This window comes from Elephantulus edwardii, unplaced genomic scaffold (assembly GCF_000299155.1).
Source record: "Elephantulus edwardii isolate Elephantulus edwardi_28Jun2011 unplaced genomic scaffold, EleEdw1.0 scaffold00013, whole genome shotgun sequence".
Classification (NCBI taxonomy): domain Eukaryota; kingdom Metazoa; phylum Chordata; class Mammalia; order Macroscelidea; family Macroscelididae; genus Elephantulus; species Elephantulus edwardii.
The window spans coordinates 31905103-31925126 of record NW_006399763.1 but is presented as its reverse complement, the minus strand read 5'-3'; the positions used below and the strand labels follow the sequence as shown (position 1 = coordinate 31925126).

The 20024-nt window shown below is 38.6% G+C and overlaps 1 pseudogene; it reads right to left on the bottom strand.

Annotated features, from left to right (window-relative positions):
* Nucleotides 1-3172: 3172 nt before the first annotated feature.
* Nucleotides 3173-3845, bottom strand: LOC102857871 (annotated as a pseudogene).
* Nucleotides 3846-20024: the final 16179 nt, after the last annotated feature.

The window sequence follows — 20024 nt, the reverse complement described above, 5'->3', positions numbered from 1 at the left end:
AGTAGAAAAAAAAAGAACAAATCTAACTAATGATACAAAAGACACATACAAAGAAACTTACAAAATATTACTGCAAGGAACAAAAAGACCTGGAGAAATGGGAGAATATACCATGTTCATAGATAGAAAGACCCAATATCATGAAAATGAGATTTCTACCAAAAGCAATCTTCAATTTCAATGCAATCCCAATACAGATACAAATTCCATTCTTCAACAAGATGGTAAAGGCAATTTGCAATCTTATCTGGAATGAAAAGGTACCCTAAAATAAGCAAACACTGAACAAGAATATAAGGTAGGAGGCATCATACTTTCCATTCTTAAATCCTACTACACAGCTACAGTAATCAGGGCAGCATGGTACTGATACAGCAACAAACACACAGATCAGTGGAATAGAACTGAGAGCTCAGAAATCAGCTCATCATCAACTGTTCTTTGATAAGGAGAAAAAAATCAATTAAATGGGAAAAACACAGCCTGTTTAACAAATGGTGTTGGCAAAATTGGAAAACCATCTTCAGAAAACTGAAGCAAGACAATACCATATACAAAAACCAATTAAAGATGCATCAGGGACCTACAAGTAAAACCAAAGACTATAAAATTCATCAGAGAAAAATTAGGTACAACTCTAGAAGCCCTAATCTACATGATTAGATTTCCAGGCATAACAAAGCCCCTACAGAAGAGGACAGAATAGATGAGTGCGACCTTCTAAAAATAAAATCCCTATGCACATCAAAAAAGAAAACTTCTCCAACATGGTAAAAAGGAAGCCCACAGACTGGGAAAAATATTTGGCAATGACATATCTAATAAGAAACTCATATCTAAAATTTATAGAATACTCCAGCATGTCAACAAGGAAAGGACAAACATTACAATCATAATAAAATGGCCACAAGGTATGAATAGATATGTCAGCAAAGAAGAAATTTGGAGGGCCAATAAAATGAAGAAATGTCCAAAATCCCTATCTACCAGAGAGATGTGAATCAAACCAAAAATAAGATATCATTTCCTGTCAACAACAATAGTGAAGTTCAACAGGGCAAGAAATAACAAATGTTGATGCAATAGTGGAGAGATTAGAAGTTTCATTCACTGTTTGTGGGAATGTAAAATGGTACGATCACAACAGAAGACAGTCTGGTTCTTTCTTAAACAGTTGTTAATAGAGCACAGAACTCAACTGTCCCATTACTGGGATTATATCCTAACAACGGTCCCACCACTGGAAATATACCCTAAAGAAACCAGAGCCATGAGGCAGACAGATGTAGGCATACCCTTGTTTATTGTAATATAATTCACAATCACAAAGAGGTAAAAACAACCCAAAATGCCCATCAACAAATGAATGGATAGAAGTGGAATATTACACAACACTAGAAAACAATGAACTTGTTAAACACTATGTAGCATGGATAAGTCTGGAAGACATTATCTTGAGTGAAATATCTCAGTCACAAAAGGATAACTAATCCATTAGACAACTGCTATAAAATATGATTGACATGAAGGCGAGGAGAGCAGGGAAAGAATGGATAGATAATGAACACTACACTGCCATGAGAGTGAGCTCTGGTGGCCTATTGGTAAGAATCTATGCTGCAATCCCGAAGACACATGGTTCAAATCCACAAGCTGCACTGTGGAAAAAGAATAGGCAATTTCCTTGTGTGCAGTTATTAACTGCCTCTGGAAACCCACTGGAAGGTCACCTGTGGATCAGTTTCTACTCAATAGCACACAATACCACCACACTGGAATGAGAGTAGCGAGAAACTATCAGAAGGAAATAGATGATAAGGCATTGTGTGTATGGTAACTGACAATATGGAACAGGATATGCATTACAAAGTTAATTAGGAAATGAGGAGAGAGAAAAATGTCTATCAATGAATGAAAAGTCATCCTTTCTTTAAACTTTCACCAAAATTGCAATTATAAAAATAAAATTGGTTTGGCATGGTTCAGGGAGAGTTGTCTTACTTTAGCATTTCATCTTTTCATTTAGTTTCTCTATGTTCTAGAAAAAGTTCCCAAGTCTCTTGTGACATCTATTTTGGTCTTTGATATCTTTGTTTTTTATTATTTTTAATTATTTTAGTAATTTTCATGCACATTTACAGAGATTTTGGATTTTCATTCATTCAGTGTTGCACTTTTTCTTTACCCCTCTCCCCCCACTTACTGTATTTCTTAAGAAATGTTATCTACAATGAATAAATCATCGAACATACACAGTTCATTCGATCTCCAGTCTCATTTCTATCACCAAGTTCTACATTCCAATGTTCCTTGTTCCCAACTTTTGCATTGTAGTCACCAATTATTATTAATGTGTAAACAAAACAAGGGAACACTGCATGGCTTAACATCAAGAAGGTATGCATCAGGGCTGCATCCTTTCTCCCTATCTATTCAATATGTATGCTTAGCAAATCATTCGAGAAGCTGAACCCTATAAAGAGTGTGGTATCAGGATCTGAGGATAACTCATCAACAACTTGCATTATGCAGATGACAAAACCTTACTCAAAGTGAAGACTTAAAGCACTTGATGCAAAAGTTCAAAGACTACAGATTTCCACATGGATTACATCTTAACATCAAGACAGAAATCCTTACCACAGGACCAACAGGCACCATCATGATAGATGAAGATTGTCAACGATTTCATCTTACTTGGATCCACATTGACACATTTGGCACTAGTAGCTAGATCAGGAGGTGTATTGCATTGGGAATGTCTGATGTTAGGGACCTCTCCAAATTACTGAGGAGCAATAATGTCAGTTTGCCGAGTAAGGTACACTTGATTTAGGCCATGGTCTTTCTAATCACTTGCTGTGTATCCAAGAGCTGGACAAAGAATAACAGAAGAATCAATGCCTTTGAGTTGTGATGTTGTAGAAGAGTACTGTAGAAGAGTCCCATGGACTGCCAAAAAGAACAAACATTGGAGAAAGCACACCTGGAGTGCTCCTTGGAGGTAAGACAGGAAGGGTCATTTCATGCTGTTAGGAGCAGTTATTCCTTGGAACTGGGCATCACACCTGGAATGGTGAAGGATCCATGTAGGAGAGGAAGACTCTCAATGAGGTGGATTGACACAATGACTGCAGCAGTGGGCAGTATGTCAGATAATGAAGATAACCACTTAGTATTTTTCACTTTCAGTTTTCTCTTCAAGCAGTTTTTTCAGGAGAATTTGCATTACTGTGTCTGTTTCTGCTTCTTTATTTTCTTCAATGATAAGATCCAATGTATCTCCCACTTTTACCATTCTGCTTTTCTTCCATAATTTTCCCCCATTCAGCCTGAGTTCTCCTTTGTAGAATGCATCTTCCACTTTGTTTCTTCCAACGTCTAGACCAGTCTTCAGGATAACATTGTACAGAAAGGACTGCACCACTTTTTCCAGGTCCTTATAGTCTTTGACCACACTGGGGTCATCCTCCAGCTCCTCTGCCTGCTTACTTATCTCACTGTGGTCACTCTCTTCATCAGACTCTCCATCTTCCACTTTCTGCAGAGTCTTTTTAGGGGATTTTTTAGAGCTTATATTATTTTTGAGTCTCAAGGAAAATGGCAAAATATATTCTGGAGATATTAAGAGGCCTGGGAGTCTTAGTGAAAATACACTGCACAAAACGTGTTTTATAATTTGATGCATTTAAAGTGGTAGTTGAAAAATGTAAGTACTGATTCCAGGAAGCACAGAGTTTGTAGGAAGAAGGTGTCCGCCACAGCGCTCCCCAGAGTCCAATCCATGCATCTGGCTTTCTTAAAATGCTGGCAGGCAACCTGACACTAGTCATTGCCATGGCTCATACAACCTGTATGTCAAGGTCTCTCCTTTGATCTCTTTCTTGTCTTTTAAATGGTCTTTTAGCTTACTGCATGTATGATGTCCTTGACATCATCTCAACATCATCTCAAAATTCATCTAGCCTGTTATCATTAGTATTCCATACACCAAATGTTGATATAGCCTATAAATTCAGGTGGGATATACTCAAGGTTTTATTTTAACTCTCAAGGATTTTTATTTCATTTTCATTTTCTTCAGCTTCAGTTTGAACTTTCATCTGAACAACTGACTATTCCAAGTCAGCCCTTGGCCTTATTCTGACTGATATATTCAGCTTCTCCATTGCTTCTTTCTACAGATGTAGTAGATTTGATTCCTGTGTATTCCATCAAGTGAAGTTTATATGTACAGCTGTTATTTATGTTTTTTTTAAAAAAAAACCCAAACTAAAACACCACCACAACACACCAACCAAAACAACAAAACCAAACAAACAGTAGTTTCAATGAATAGGTTGCTGGTGATACAATTCTGCTGTTGTTTGAGTCATGCTATAAATTCTGACTACTAACTTGTGCATTTTAATCACTTGTCATTATTAATGTTTGCATATTTGATAAATTTCAAACTGCAAAAGTTGGTAGAAGTCCTCAGTTTCTTCATCTTTAGCTTTTGTGATTGGTGCATATATTTAAAGAATTGTTTTATTTACAGTTCTTCCTTGTATGCATGTTGATATTGTCCTATAACCAATAGCATTATACTTTAGAATAGATCTTAAAATGTTCTTTTTTATTATAAATGTGAGGCTCTTTCTCTTCAACACTGTAAACCACATGATTGTCCAATTCTAAATAGCCAGTACCAGTTCATTTAAGCTCAGTAATACAAAGGATATTAGAATGATCCAGGAAACATTAGAAGAAGATGAAACAGCATACAGAGTCACTGTACCAAAAAGAATTGGTCAACACAGAAGAATTTTTTTAAAACAATGTCTGATCAAGAGGCACTGGTGATGAAGGAGGAAGTGCAGTCTGCTCCTAAGAACTTACCGAAAAAATAAGGCCCCAGGAATTGATGGGATACTAATTGACATATTTCGATAAACAGATGCTGTCCTGGATGTGCTTACCAGCTTGTGCCAAGAAATCTGGAATACAACCACCTGGCCAACTGACTGGAAGAGATCCATATTTATTCCCTTAAAAAAAAAAAAAGGTGACCCAACAGAGTGTGAAAATGTTCTAACAATATTGCTCATATCACACACAAGTAAACTCCTTCTGAAAATTACACAAAATTTACTGGAACAGTGCATTGACAGAGAACTACCAGAAGTACAAGCTAGGTATAGAAGATATCATGGCACTAGAGACATTATCACTAATGTCAGATGAATCTTGGCAGAAAGCAGAGATTACCAGAGGAATGTCTATCTTTTTTTTCATTTACTATGCAAAAGTATTTGACTGGTTGGATCACAACAAATTAAGGTTAACCTAGAGGAGAATAGGAATCCCAGAACACTTGATTGTGCTCATGTGAAACCTAGACTTGAACCAGAAAGCAGTAGTCAGGATAAAGCAAGGAAACACTTTATGGTTCAAAATCAGGAAAGGAGTGCATATTGTCTCCATAATTTTACAATCTCTATGCAGAACAGATCATTCAGGATGCTGGACTCAATTAAGAGGAATGTAGCATCAGGATTGAAGGAAGGCTCCAACAACCTACATTATGCAGATAACACAACCTTGTTTGCTGAAACTGAGGAGGACCTTAAGTGCTTGCTGCAGAAGGTCAAGGACTGTAATCATCAATATGGATTAAAGTTCAATATCAGGTAGACAAAAATTCTCACCATGGCAGCACCATGATGGATGGAGAAGAGATTGGGGTTGTTAACAGCTTACTCAGCTCCACAATCAACACTCTTGACACCAGCAGTCAGGAAATCAAAAGATTATTTGTACTGCGAAAATCTGCTGTCAGGGACTCCTCCAGAGTACTAAGAAGCAACAATGTCAGTCAAAAGTCTAAGGTGACCCTATCTAGGCCGTGGTTTTTACAATTACTTGCTATGCATCAGAGAGCTGGACAGTGACTAAGGATGGCAGAAGAAGAACTGATGTCTTTGAGCTGTGGTGCTGGAGAAGAGTCTTAAACATACCATAGACCAACAAGAGAACAAATAAGTCTGTCTTGGAGAGGGTGAGACCATGGTTGTCCTTGGAGGCTAGGATTTTTGAAGCTCCATCTCACATATACTTTGAACATATGGCCAGGAGGGACCAGTCCTTGGAGAAGGACCTCATGCTTGGAAGGGTGGAAGGGCAGCACAGAAAAGGAAGACCCTGGATGAGATGGACTGATGCAGTAACTGGGGTAATGAGGGTAGGTGTATAAGAGTCAGTGAGCCTGGCTAAGATTAGTGCAGGCTTCAGAGCTGTTGTACATTGGGTTGCTATGAGTTGCAGATGACTCCATAGCACATAACAACAACGAGTCTGAGACTGCACTTAAGAGCAACAATGTGAGTGCACTTGGGGTGAAGGGGGGTTGCAGGGGGTGGGGGCATTGTATACTAATGAAAGAGTTTTTCTTTTGCTTTTCAAAGAGAGGAGCTAACTGGGGGTGGCAGGAAGGGACAGGGAGAAGAGTGCAAGAATGAATGAATGGAAATCCAAAATCTCTGTAAATGTTCGTTAAAATTAATAAAATAATTTTTTTTAAAAAAGAGCAACAATTTGTCACTTTGTACCTCTGACCTCTGTTATTGTTACGTGCCATCGAGTTGCCTGAGACTCATAGCGACCATATGTACAACAGCCCTAAAACCCTGCCCTATCCTGTGCCAATCTCACTGTCTATATCCCCATTGCCTCAGTCACAGAATCAATCCATCTCATCAAGAGTCTTCCTCTCCTGTGCTGTCCCTCCACCCTCCAAAGCATGACATCCCTCTACAAGGACTGATCCCTCCTTGCAACATGTCCAAAGTATGTTAGACAGAGCTTCAGAATCCTTGCCTCCAAGGAGCAGCCTGGCTTCACCCTCTCCAGGAAAAACCTTTTCGTTTTCTTAGCAATCCATGATATATTCAATACTCTTCTCCAACACCACAGCTCAAAGGCATCAATTCTCCTATCATCCCTTGTCACTGTGCAGCTCTCTGTTGCATAAAAAATGATGCATGGCATGTGCCAGGCACACCTTATTCTCTAGACTGACATCATTGCTCTTCAGTACTTTAGAGAGCTCTGTAACCCCAGACTTTCCATTGCAATATGTCTTAATTTTCTGGATACTGGTACTGGTGCCAAGAGTGTTGACTGTGGAGCCAAGCAAACTAAAGCTGTGAACAATCTCAATCTCTTCACCATCCATCCTGATGCTGCCATTTGGCCCAGTAGTGAGAATCTTTGTTTTCTTGATATTGAGCCTCAATCGATACTGAAGACTGCAGTCCCTGACCTTCCATAGCAAGTGCTTCCAATCCTCCTCAGTTTCAGCAAGCAGGTTTGTATCATCTGCATAACACAGATTGTTGATGATTCTTCCTCCAGTCCTGATGCCACGTTTCTCCTCATAGAGCCCAGCCTCCCAGAAAGTCTGTTTCACATAAAGATTGAAAAGGTATGGAGACAGGATACATCCCTGGCGTACACCTTTCCCAATATTGAAACATGCAGTGCTTACTTGCTCTGTTCTGATGACTGCCTCCTTGTCCAAGTATAGGTTTCACATTAGCATGATCAAGTGTTCTGGGATTTCCATTCTTCTCAGAGTTAGCCACAGTTTGTTATGACACACACAGTCAAATGCCTTTGCATGATCAATGAGACAAAGATAGACATTCTTCTGGTATTCTCTACTTTCAGCCAAGATCCATCTAACATTAGCTACAATATCCCTAGTACCATGACCCCATGTAAACCCAGCCTTCATTTCTGGTAGTTCTCTGTTGATGTGCTGTTCCAATCATTTTTGGATAATCTTCAGCAGAATCTTGATTGCATGTGATATTAATGATATTGTTCGATACTTTCTATACTCTGTGGGATTACCCCTCAAAGAAAGAAAGGTGATCCCTCTGACCTCTAGAACTGTAAAATAGTGATTATTTGTTTGTTTCTCACTGTACCTTGACTTTCTCTTCACTCTACCCATTCACCCACTAATCCTTGCGCCCTTCTGGAAAGAGGTGTGTTTTGTTTTGTTTTTTATTAATTTCAATGAACATTTACAGAGATTTTGGATTTCCATTCATTCATTGTTGCACTTTTCTCTCTCCACCCCCAGTTCGCTCTTCTCTTTGAAAAGTAAAAGAAAAATTCCTTCATTGGTATACAACCCCCCCCCACACACCCTTCCCCCCTCCTCCACCCCGAGCATACTCCACTCTGCAACCTTCATTCCAGACTCCTATGATAATCATAATGCCCTATAATATATTGCTTTTAAACTGTTCTCTCCCTTATCCGTTTTTGTTTGTTTGGGGTTTTTTTAACATTAGCCAGTGGAAGTAGGTATTGTTATAACCTCCGTTTCATAGATGATAAAGTTGAGGCTTAGAAGGTTGATTAAAACACCCAAGTTCACCCAGCTAGTAATTAATGGAAGCAAGGTGTCATCACATTGTAGCCCTTTAAAATATTTTCCCCCTTATTTACATTCATTGTCTCAGTGTTGCTCTTGAGTGCCATTGAACTGATTCTCACTGTGATCTTATAGGGCAGAGTAGATGGCCCCATAGAGTTTCCTAGCCTGTATTATTTATGGGGCAGATTTGGGGATTTTCTCTACTTCTGTAGGATTTAAACTACCAACCTTTTGGTTAGCAACTGGGTGATTAATTATTTTACCACCAAGGCTCCTGCTGTTTTAGTTTAATTTTGAGTCTCTAGATTGTAAGACCTGATAAAGAAGAATGTAGAATCAGCATTGGAGGAAGACTCAGTAACAATCTACATTATGTTAGATCTGCATTCAGCAGCTGAAACAACTTTGCTTGCTGAGTGGGAGAAGGACTTGAAGCAGTTGTTGCAAAAGATCAAAGACTACAACTGTCAATATATATTTCATCTCAACATCAAGAAAACAAAAATCCTTACATTTGACCAATAAGCAATATCATGATATATGGAGAAAAGACTGAAATTATCAATGATTTCATTTTACTTGGACCCACAATCAATACACTTGGTACAAGCAGTCAGAAGATATATTGCATTGGAAAAGTCTACAGTCAGAGACTCTCCAAATTACAGAGAAGCAAGGAAACTAAGGAGTGCATAATTAAAGTTATGATCTTTTCAATAATTTTCTATGCATCTGAGAGCTGGACAATGAATAAACATTACAGAACAACTGATACCTTTGAGCTGTGGTGTTGGAGAAGAGTACTGAATATCCTATGGACTGCTAAAAGAACAAAGAGGTTTGTCTTGGAGAAAGCACAACCAGAGTACTCCTTGGTGGCAAAGATGGCAAGGCTTTGTCTCATGTGCTTTGGGCATGTTGTTAGGAGTAGCTGTTCCTTGGAAAGGGGCATTATGCTTGGAAAGGTGGAGTGTCAGCGAAAGAGAGGACGGCACATAATGAGACGGATTGACATAGTCACTGCAGCAGTGGGTTCAAGTGTGTCAGAAATTATGAGACTAGCACAGAATAGGACAGAGTTCAGGTATGCTGTTCATAAAGTCGCTATGATGACATTTAACAACAATAGGTGGTGCAAATAGTTAATAGTCTTTGTGACTTGCATGTCTAGAGAATCATATAGAACAGACCTAACCATAAATCCTCAAGATTATTTTTTAGGTAGCATAATATAAGCCCCTTGGTTTGGGGTTTAGTTTTGTTTTGTTTTTTTAGGGCCCTTTTATATATTGAGCCCCTGAATGAAAGGAATAGTTAACATGTTTATTTGCTAACTGAAAGATTGGAAGTTTGCATCCAGAGAAGCATTGGGAGAAAAAAGGCCTTGTGGTCTACTTAAGAAAAATTGAATTGTAATTTTCAATTGTAATTTTTAATTTCTGAATTGTAATTTTGCCCTTTTTTTTACTTTTTGTTTTTCACTATAAATGTGGGGGGGTTATTTTAGTAATATGGTGTCTTGTAAAAAGCTTGTTGTTAGGTGTCATCAAGTTGAGTATGAGCCATAGTGATCCTATGAACAACAAATCTTAACCCTTTCCTATCCTGTGCCATTCTCACAATTACCAACACACTAGAACCCATAGTACCAGTCACCGTCAATCCATCTGGTTGAGAGTTGTCCTCTCTTTCAACATCCAAGCATAAAGCTCCTGTCCAAGGAATGGCTTCTCCTGTAACATCCTCAGAGTATGTGAGATGAAATTTTGCCATCTTTGCCTCCAAGGAGCACACTGGTTGCACTTTCTCCAGGATTTATTTGTGAGTTCTTTTGGCAGTCCATGGGATGTTCAGTACTCTTCTCCAACACCACTGCTCAAAGGCATCCATTCTCTGTCGTTGTTACTCATTTTCCAGCTCTCAGATGCATAGCAAGTGATTGAAACACCACAAATCATTGTTCCTCAATAATTTGTAGAGCTCCTTGATTGTAGACTTTCCCAGTACAGTATAGCTCCTATCTCTGGATTGCTAGTAACAGAGGTGAATTTAGGATGAAGTTGTTAACTGCTTCAGTATAAGCTTATATTTGTATTAATATACATATATATTATTTCTCTATCAATAATATCAACTAGAAGAAACATTCTAAGTATTCTATAACAAAAGATAGTAAGCATTGTTATTCCTAGATTTTTAAAAAAAATTAAAAAACTACAAAATATATACTATTAAGTATCTAATCATGTAAAGTTCTGAGGATAGAAAAGTAATATCAACTTGTGAAGATATAACTTCATGTACTAAACTATTTGTTCCAATATTTTCCTGAAATCTCAAGGCACTCTTAACGTAGACCTCATATTGTTTGCCAGAAAAGAGTTCATACTCACTTTCTAGTCCTTGGCTGTATCTCAAACGTCAGAGGCTAGATAGTTCTCTTTTAAGAAGTTCCATTTTAAATTCTATTGGTTTTAAAACTTTCAATAGTAAAACAGGACTGACCTTGGGGTTGGGGGAAGACTGAGAAGGATGGGTTCATAATGTATACGACATTGAAACAGATGAGGGAGAAAACTGTTTACAAGGGATATGTGATTAGGTATTTCATGACAGAAGTCCAGAGTGAAGGCTGCATAGTGGAGTAGACTTGGGGGGAGGGATTGTAAAACAAAAAGAGGATTTTCTTTTACTTTTCCAAGAGGATTGTATTAGGGGGGAGGGTTCAGAGGGGAGAAAAGTGCAACAATGAATGAATGGAAATCCAAAGTCTCTGTAAATTTTCATTGAAATTAATAATAAATTTTTTAAAAAAACAAAAGAAAAAAAATCAGCCACTAAAAAACTAATAAATGAGTGCAGTTCTACTATGACACACATGGGGTCTTCATGAGTTGGAGTTAAGTCCAAAGCAACCAGTTTACTTAACTTGTGATGGTTATTGCTGGTCATGATCACTTTGGCTGCTGGTCACACAGCTCCCCTCAGCAGTGAATGTGGTCATGAACTTGATGTGATAGGGCTTGCTCAGCAGTGCTAGGAAGAGAAGCAAGAGCATCTTCTCACCTGGACCATGACATCAGCTCCCCATCTGCATATTTCTAAGTATGCATATGTCCAAATTCATATATCATCCTTATATCTCTACCCTATCCCCCTCAGGCCACAGTGAATCACTGCTTTTCATTATGTGATGTAATTAATCCATCTGCCCACTGGTGCCTCGGAGCAGGATCCCCTTACCCAGCACATCTGTTCCTGCAAATTTTCAGCAAGCAGGATCATTCTCTTAGGAATTGTAGGCACTAGGAGAGACTTGTTTTTTATGTCAGCACATCTCTCTCCCATTCTACCTGAGGTTAATCTTTTATGTAGATTAATAGGGACCCTCATTGTTCTTAAGCATTTGCAGGAAATTTTGAAGGACCTTCTTATTGACGAGTCTCCTGGAGTGGATGAAAGATGACAGCCAGTATGACTTTTATGGCATGGATCAAGTGTCTCTTTTACAACACATCGTCCTGAGAGTTTCACAGCCTCTCATGAATGTGACTAATACTGGAAATCACGGAGATTGGTAACCAGCAGGAAGGCAGCCCAGGTTTCTGATTCCACCAGGCCCTGTGCCTCATTCAGCATAGTTAAAAGAGCCACTCTCTGAATTCAAAGGGAAGCAGTTGCCACAGAGAACTCAAATGACAAATCTGAGACCTCTGTCAGAGCTGGGAGGAGAGAGCAGCAGCAAACTTCTCTCCTGGTTTCCAACTTATGGCAACCATTGCTATTGTGTGTTGCTATTGCTTAGGAGTCGGCATCACACGATCTTCCATCAGCAGTGTCAACAATGAAAACAAAAATAACCCTGCATACTGAAGCCCTGCCAGTTATGAGATGCAGGCATCGTTTCTGGGAAATATAGGAGCACATAATGTACATTGTCCTTTCACTAATTGCCTTGGTCCCCAAGGGGCCTAATGAGGAAGGGGCTTAATGATTTTGGATCCCTAGAAAAAAGGAACTGAAACAAAATATTTATTGTTCTGAATATAGACAAAATGATCCCCAGGACTGAAGCCAGGGGGTTATATAGGAAAGAAAACACATGAGTGGTGGTGGGAATTGCTATTGTCATGAGCCTTTTCAATAGGGAAATAATATAGAACATTATAAAAATACATAGAAAACACTCAGCTTCATTCAGCAAATATTTATTAAGCTTGTATTAAGGGTCAACCTTATTCTAGGCACTAAGAAAACAGCTGTAAAATATGACAAAAGGCTTATATTCAAGGCCTATAATGCAGTGTGAGATTAAAGCAATAAATATGGTACTCTGCAAAAAGTGAGTATTGGGTGGTTAAGCAAGAGTAATTGGACAATTAGAAAAGGCCTTCTAGATGAAGTGACATTGAAGCTGATAACTAAATGTCAAGGATGTAACACTGAATGGACAGGACATTCCAGGTAGAGAAAAAGCTTCCATGCCCTAAAGTGAGTATGAGTTTGATATGCTCCAGGAACAAGTGAAATTTTTGCTTAGAGTAAGATGAGTGAGAAAGTCTAACATGGCTAGCATGAAATGAGTCTGACAGGACCAAGGTGAGGCAGCACTATGGAAGCCACTGGAAATATTTTAGTTTTACTATAAGATTACAAGTAATTAGAAGAGCTGAGGCAGGAAAATGACCTGACTATACATAACATGGCAAGGTGGAAACCTATTCTTTGCATTTGATTTATAAATATACAGAACACTTGCAAAAATAGTACAAGGAACTCCTAGAAACCCTTTATCCAGTTTGTTGTTGTTATTATGTGCCATTGAGTCACTTGCCACTTATAGCAACCCTTTGTACAACAGCCCTAAACTCTGCTCTATCCTGTGCGAATTGCAATGTCTCCAATACACCCATCCCAATTACCCCAGTTACTGAATCAATCTACCTCATAGAGGGCCTTCCCCTCCTGCGCTGTCCCTCCACCCTACCAAGCATGATGTCCCTCTCCAAGGACCGGACCCTCCTTATAACATGTCAAAAGTATGTTAGATGACGCCTCAGAACCCTTGCCTTCAAGGAGCCTCCCTGTTTAGCCCTCTCCAGGATGAATCTGTTTGTTTTTCCTAGCAGCCCATGATAGCCTTAATACTCTTCTTCAGCACCACAGCTCAAATGCATCAATTCTCCTTCTATCCTCCCTAGTCATTGTCCAGCTCTCTGATGCATAAAAAGTGATTGCAAAGACTATGGCCTGTATCAGACTCACCTTAGTCTCCAGAGTGACACCATTGCTCTTCAGTACTTTGGAGAGGTCCTTAACAGCAGACTTTACCATCGCAATACGGCTACTGTCTGTTCCTGGTCTAGTTTTCACATCATTTGCTTATATTGTTGCCTTATTTATTTAACCAGTTTATATTATTGCTTCATTTGCTTACCATTCTCTTTCCCCTTCTCTCTTTCTCTCTGTGTGAAAATGCTAAGCATGTAAACATTTCCTCCAACCATTTGAGAATAACATGGAGACATCTCACTTTTACGATGAAATGTTTCAAAACAGTATTTCCTAAGAATAAAGACGTTTCTTCTATAGATTTAATACAATAATTTAAGTTTGGGGAATTTAATATGTATACATTACTATTCTGAGCTACGGCATATATTTCCACAATGGGCTCTAGTGTGTTAGGAAGTGTGTGGATGGCATACAATAGAATAGGCTGGGTTCAAATCTTTTGTTCATAGTGTTGTTGTGAGTCATTCTCACCTCAACAGCACCTAAAACCAGCATAGCTTATACTGAAATTTTATGAAATGTTCTAATAATTATTATTATAGGGTTTCTGCCATAGCAGTATCTACTCCAGCATCACATATAGAGCATGTTCTTGTCATGTGTCTTCAGTCTCTTTTAATCTGGAGGAGTCCTCAGTTATTTTGTAGATTATTCCTGAATATAAGCTTGTCTGTTTTTACTTCATAATTAGCTTCAGCTGCGCATTTTGGGAAGGACTGTCACAGAAATGTTGCAATGTCCATAGTAGTGCATTGTATCAAGTTGAATACAACTCATAGTGACCTTCTTCTGAGCAGCCAACCTGAAACCTGCCCTATCCTGTAACAGTCTCATAATCTCTGAGACATTAGAGTTCATTGTTGAAGAAACGTGTCATTTGGCCTATCCCAATACTGATAACATAAGTTTTGGTCATCTGTATTTAGGCGATGTTTCCCAAGCCTCTCCTTTATAAAGTTTCTATTTGTCCCTTCATAGTATCTGTATTGTGGTTCTTGTTAGGTGTTTTCAACTACAACTCACTGTGACTCTATGACCAGTTCAGAACCTTGTCCTATCCTGCACCACCCGCATCATCTCTGATATACTTGAGCCCATCATAACAGTCACTCTGTCAATCCATCTCCTTCAGGGTCCTCCTGTCTCTGATGTATTTTTCCCAAGTCTTGAAAACATGTCCAAATTATGTGAGACGATGTTTTACCATCCTTGCTTCTGAGGAGCACCCTGGTTGCACTTCCTGCAAGACAGATTTGTCGACTCTTCTGGAAGTCCTTGGAATATTCAATACGCTTCACCAGCACCACAATTCAAAGGCATCAATTCTGTGATCTTTCTCATTCTTTGTCCAAATTGCAGATGTATACGAAGCAATTGAAAATACCATGACTTATATCAGACATAACTTAGTCTTTTAACTGATACCCTTATTCTTTATCATTTTACAGAGGTACTCGACACCAGATTTTCCCAGTGCAACATATATTTTCATTTCTTTTTTTTTAAAACATTGATTTTATACTGGTTTATGTACAAAGATGAGAAAGTTCATATACATTATTTTTCACACCAGACATTTCCCCTTTCTTTTACCAATCCCTCTCCCACACATCAAATTGTGCAACCCTATATTTTAATTCTTGAATGCTGTCACTACGGGTGTTGAATATGGGTCCAAGTAAAACTAAATTGCTGGCTACTTCAATCTTTTTTTTCCATCTATTGGTCCAGTAGTAAGGATTTTTGCATTTTGGGTTAGTTATTTTAAATAGATGATAGATAGATAGATAGATAGATAGATAGATAGATAGATAGATAGATAGATAGATAGATGATAGATAGATAGATAGATTAGATAGATATAGATAAATATAGATATAGATCTTCTTCAGTAAATGCTTCAAGTCTTCTTCACTTTCATAAATCAACAAGCAGTTGTCTGAACAGAACAAAGGAATTCTGCATGATTTAAAATCAGGAAAGGAATGTGCCTGTGTAGTATCCTTTAACTGTACCTATTCAATCTATGTACTAAGCAAAGCATTCAAGAAGCTGGACTATTTGAAGAAGAATTAGAGGATCAGGAATAAAGGACTACTCATCAAGTAAGTACCTGTGTTATGCAGATGAAACAGCCTTGCTTGCAGAAAGTGAGGAAGACTTAAATGTAATATATGTTGCTATATGCCATCAAGTTATATCATAAATGACACTCCAGCAGATTTTCAGAGGCTGTAAGTTGCTTGGAAGGAAATTGCTTGTCTTTATCCCATGGAGTAGCTGTGCAGTTAAACAACTAACCTTTGAGTTAGCAGTGCAACTCCTTACCACTAAACCACCACACGTCCCTAAAAGTTATTTGGGGAGTTTTGCTATGAAACATTTTGCTAATTTGTGGGGAGTTTGAGACTGTGTAAATATCTTGTGGCTTATCTAACTTTTACCCACTAGTTTTAGTCTCTATTGATGAAATTTTAAGTTGATCATTCATTCTATATTTATTATTAGAAACTCAACTGTAAGGAAGAACTTTCCTTTCTCCCATTTATTGCAGTTTTTAGAAGAGACTTCATAGAAAGTGCAAAAGCAAAACAAGAAGACTGGTTGGGAAACCACTGAAGTATCTTGCATGTGAGGTGGTGATGAGAGGTGTGTTAGCAAAGTGATAGACAAATAGATTCAGGCTATGATTTAGGCATGAAGTCAAGAGAAGTTCCTGATGATTTGTTGTTGCTGTCGTTAGGTGCCATCGACTTGACTCATATGAACAATAGATCTGAATGAACTCTGTCCAACTCTGTACCAACCCCATAATCTCTGACACACTTGAGCCTATTGCAGCAGTCACTGTGTCAGTCCACCTGGTTCCTCTCCTTCACCTTTGCCCTACCTTTTTAAGCATGAGTGGTACCATTTAATGGTATCTGTTGATGGTACCTGTCTTGTACCATTTTTTTTAATTGAGAAGGCTTGAGGACAAACTTAGGAAGAAGAAATCAAGAATGTGATTGGCTATAAGTTTCAGCTAATTGCTTCACACCCAAATGGTAATGCAAAGTAGTTAAGATAGTTGGTTTAAGGCAGAAGGAGTGATGAGTATGTAGATGACCTTTGAATCTCTAACATTAGATGAGAGTAGAACTCTTGAGACACAATAGTGAAGTGCTTGACTTGTAATAGAAAGTCTAATGGTTTGAAAACATCTAGTGGCTCAGTAAAAGACTCATCAATTTGTTCCTTTAATCTGCTCCTGTTGTTGTTGTTGTGTTATTGTGTGTCCATAGCTGACCCTCCAGTGTGTTTGCAAGGGCTGTAAATTGCACAGCATGAGATTGCCCATTTTTCTCTCATGGAGCAGCTGGTGGATTTGAACTGCATGCTTTTGGTATTGCAGTGCAGCTTCTTACCACTAGTCCACCAGAGTTAAAAAGATTACAGCCTTGAAAACACTATATGGTTCTACTCTGTCATATGAGGTAGTTATGGATTGGAATCTACTTGACATCATCTAACCACACAATAAAGTATACTGTGATGGGTACAGGGTGTGTAAGACAACTCAAGAAACAAATCCTGGCTCATGTAACCATTTAGTGGTCAGGAAAAAGAAGCACATTTGACAAAAGAGCCTGAGAAGGGGTGACTAGTAAGGCATGAGGCTTTGGATAGAGTATTAAAAGTCAGGGAAAGAAAAGTATTTTAAAGAAAAGAATATTTGGCTTCTTTTGAGACGTTGAGAAAATGCACTGGATTCACCAGCATGAAGAATAGTAGAGTTATCATCCAGCCTTAGTAGGTTGAACACAGAATATAAGGTGAGGAAATGACAATAAATAAACATTGCAGACAGTTTTGCTTTGAATGAGAAGAGAATATGGAGTAGTAACTGGATAGGAAGGAGGTCAAGGGAGTTTGGATTATCTATTTTTAAAGGAGGAGATGCAAGAGCACATCTCTATCCTGATAATAATTTCGAGAGAAGAATGAATGGTGGATGTTGAAGAGAAATGTTACTGAAGGAGTACTGCAGGAACCAAGCATATAAAAAGGACAAGAGGTGATGAGAACTAGATATCTTTCCTGACATGAACGTGATCTTTCTTGCTGGGAAAGAAGTCAGAGGGTACATGCTGTGATAGTAGTGGTGCTGACATGATTACACAGATCTTTTTGATTGCCACTGTTTTTTTTATTAGACAAAGTCACCACCTAAGATTGAGATAGTGATAGTATGAAAGGTTTGAGAAGCAGGAAGGTATGAAATAGTCATTTTAAAGAATACTGTTGTTATTGTCATTAGGTGTCCTTGAATTGACTGTAACCCATTGAGACCCCATGAACCAGAGACAGGGACCTTGCCCAGTCCTTCACCGTGAAATAGGTATGCTAACAGACATAACAGTGTGGTAGGATTACCAGGCAGTGTTGAAAAACTGTTAGAGGTTTATGAATGAAAGCAGACAGGAAAGTTACATGGAAAGAAAGTTATAAAATAAAATGTGTGTATTAGTCATTCTATTCATAGAGAGCTTGTTAAACTAACAATGTAACTCAAAAGCAGAAAGTCAGCCTTCTTAATATTTAACTTTAAACATATTCAAACTGTAGTTCAAACAGATTATACAAGTCCAGCCTGGCCCACATACACAATCATTTGACTCCAAAATCTGTACTTGTTCCATGGCCCCAGCAGTCACCTTAAGTGAAATCACAGAAACAAAGTATAATTCAGATCCTTGGAGGTCTCTAACAGCCAACTTTCCCATTGCAGTACATCTTTTCATTTCCTGGCTGCTGTTGCCAAGAGTGTTGACTGTGGAGCCAAGCAAACCAAAACTGTGAACAATCTCAATCTCTTCAACATCTACCATGACACTGCCAATCTGCCCATTGGTGAGAATCTTTGTTTTCTTGAGATTGAGTCTCAGTCCATACTGAAGACTGCAGTCCCTGACATTCCACAGCAAGTGCTTCGGGTCCTCTTCAGTTTCAGCAAGCAAGGTTGTGTCATCTGCATAACACAGATTGTTGATGATTCTTCCTCCAATCCTGGTGCCACATTTCTCCTCATAGAGCCCAGCATCCAGGATAACCTGTTCTGCATGATTGAAAAGGTATGGAGAAAGGATACAGCCCTGCGTACACCCTTTCCAATTTTGAACCATGCAGTGTTGCCTTGCTCTGTTCTGACGATTGTCTCCTGGTCCAAGTATAGGAATCATTAGCAATCAAGTGTTCTGGGGTTCCCATTCTTCTCAGAGGTAGCCACAGTTTGCTATGATTCACACAGTCAAATGCCTTTGCATAATCAAAGAAACAAAGATAGACATTCTTCTGGTGCTCCTTGCTTTCAGCCAAGACCCATCTAACATTAGCTCCAATATCCCTAGTACCATGGCCCCATCTAAATCCAGCTTGCACTTCTGGTAGTTCTTGGTTGATGTGCTGTTTTAGTCATTTTTGGATAATCTTCAGCAAAATCTTGCTTGCACATATTAGTGATATTGCAATAATTTCCACACTCTTTGGGATCATCTTTCTTTGGAATGGGAACAAATAGAGATCTCTTCCAGTGAGTTGGCCAAGTGGTTGATCTCCAGATTTCTTGGCACAACTTGGTGAGCACATCTAGGGCAGCATCTGTTAATTAAAATATGTCAATTGGTATACCATCAATTCCTGGGTCCTTATTTTTAGCCAATTCTTTCAAAGCAGTCTGAACTTCTTCCTTCATCACCATGTGCTCTTGCTTATATGTTGTTTGATTAAATTCTTCTGTGTCTGCCAATTCTTTTTGGTACAATGACTCTGTATACTCTTTCTATCTTCTATTAATACTTGCAGGGGCATTTTTAAACATTGCAACTTGAGGTTTGAATTTCCTCTTCAGTTCCTTGAGCTTAAGAAAAGCTGAGCGAGTTCAGCCTCTTTGATTTTGTGACTCAAGCTCTTTGCACATTTCACTATAATACTTTGTCTTGTCACACAGCCTTTTGAAGTCTCCTGTTCAGTTCCTTAATGTCTTGATTTCTTCCCTCTGCTTTGACTTCTCGGTGCTCCGGTACAATATTCAGTCTCTCCTCTGACATCCATTTTGGATTTTTCTTTCTCCTCTGTCATTGCAATGACCTTTTGCACTCTTCCTGGATGATATTCTTGATATTTTCCAATAACTCATCTGGTCTTCGCTCATTAGTGTTCAAGGCCTCAAGCCTGTTCCTGAGATGGTTCTGAAATTCCGGTGGGATAGACTCAAGGTCATATTTGGTTCCTGTGGGCTTGATTTCACTTTCCTTAG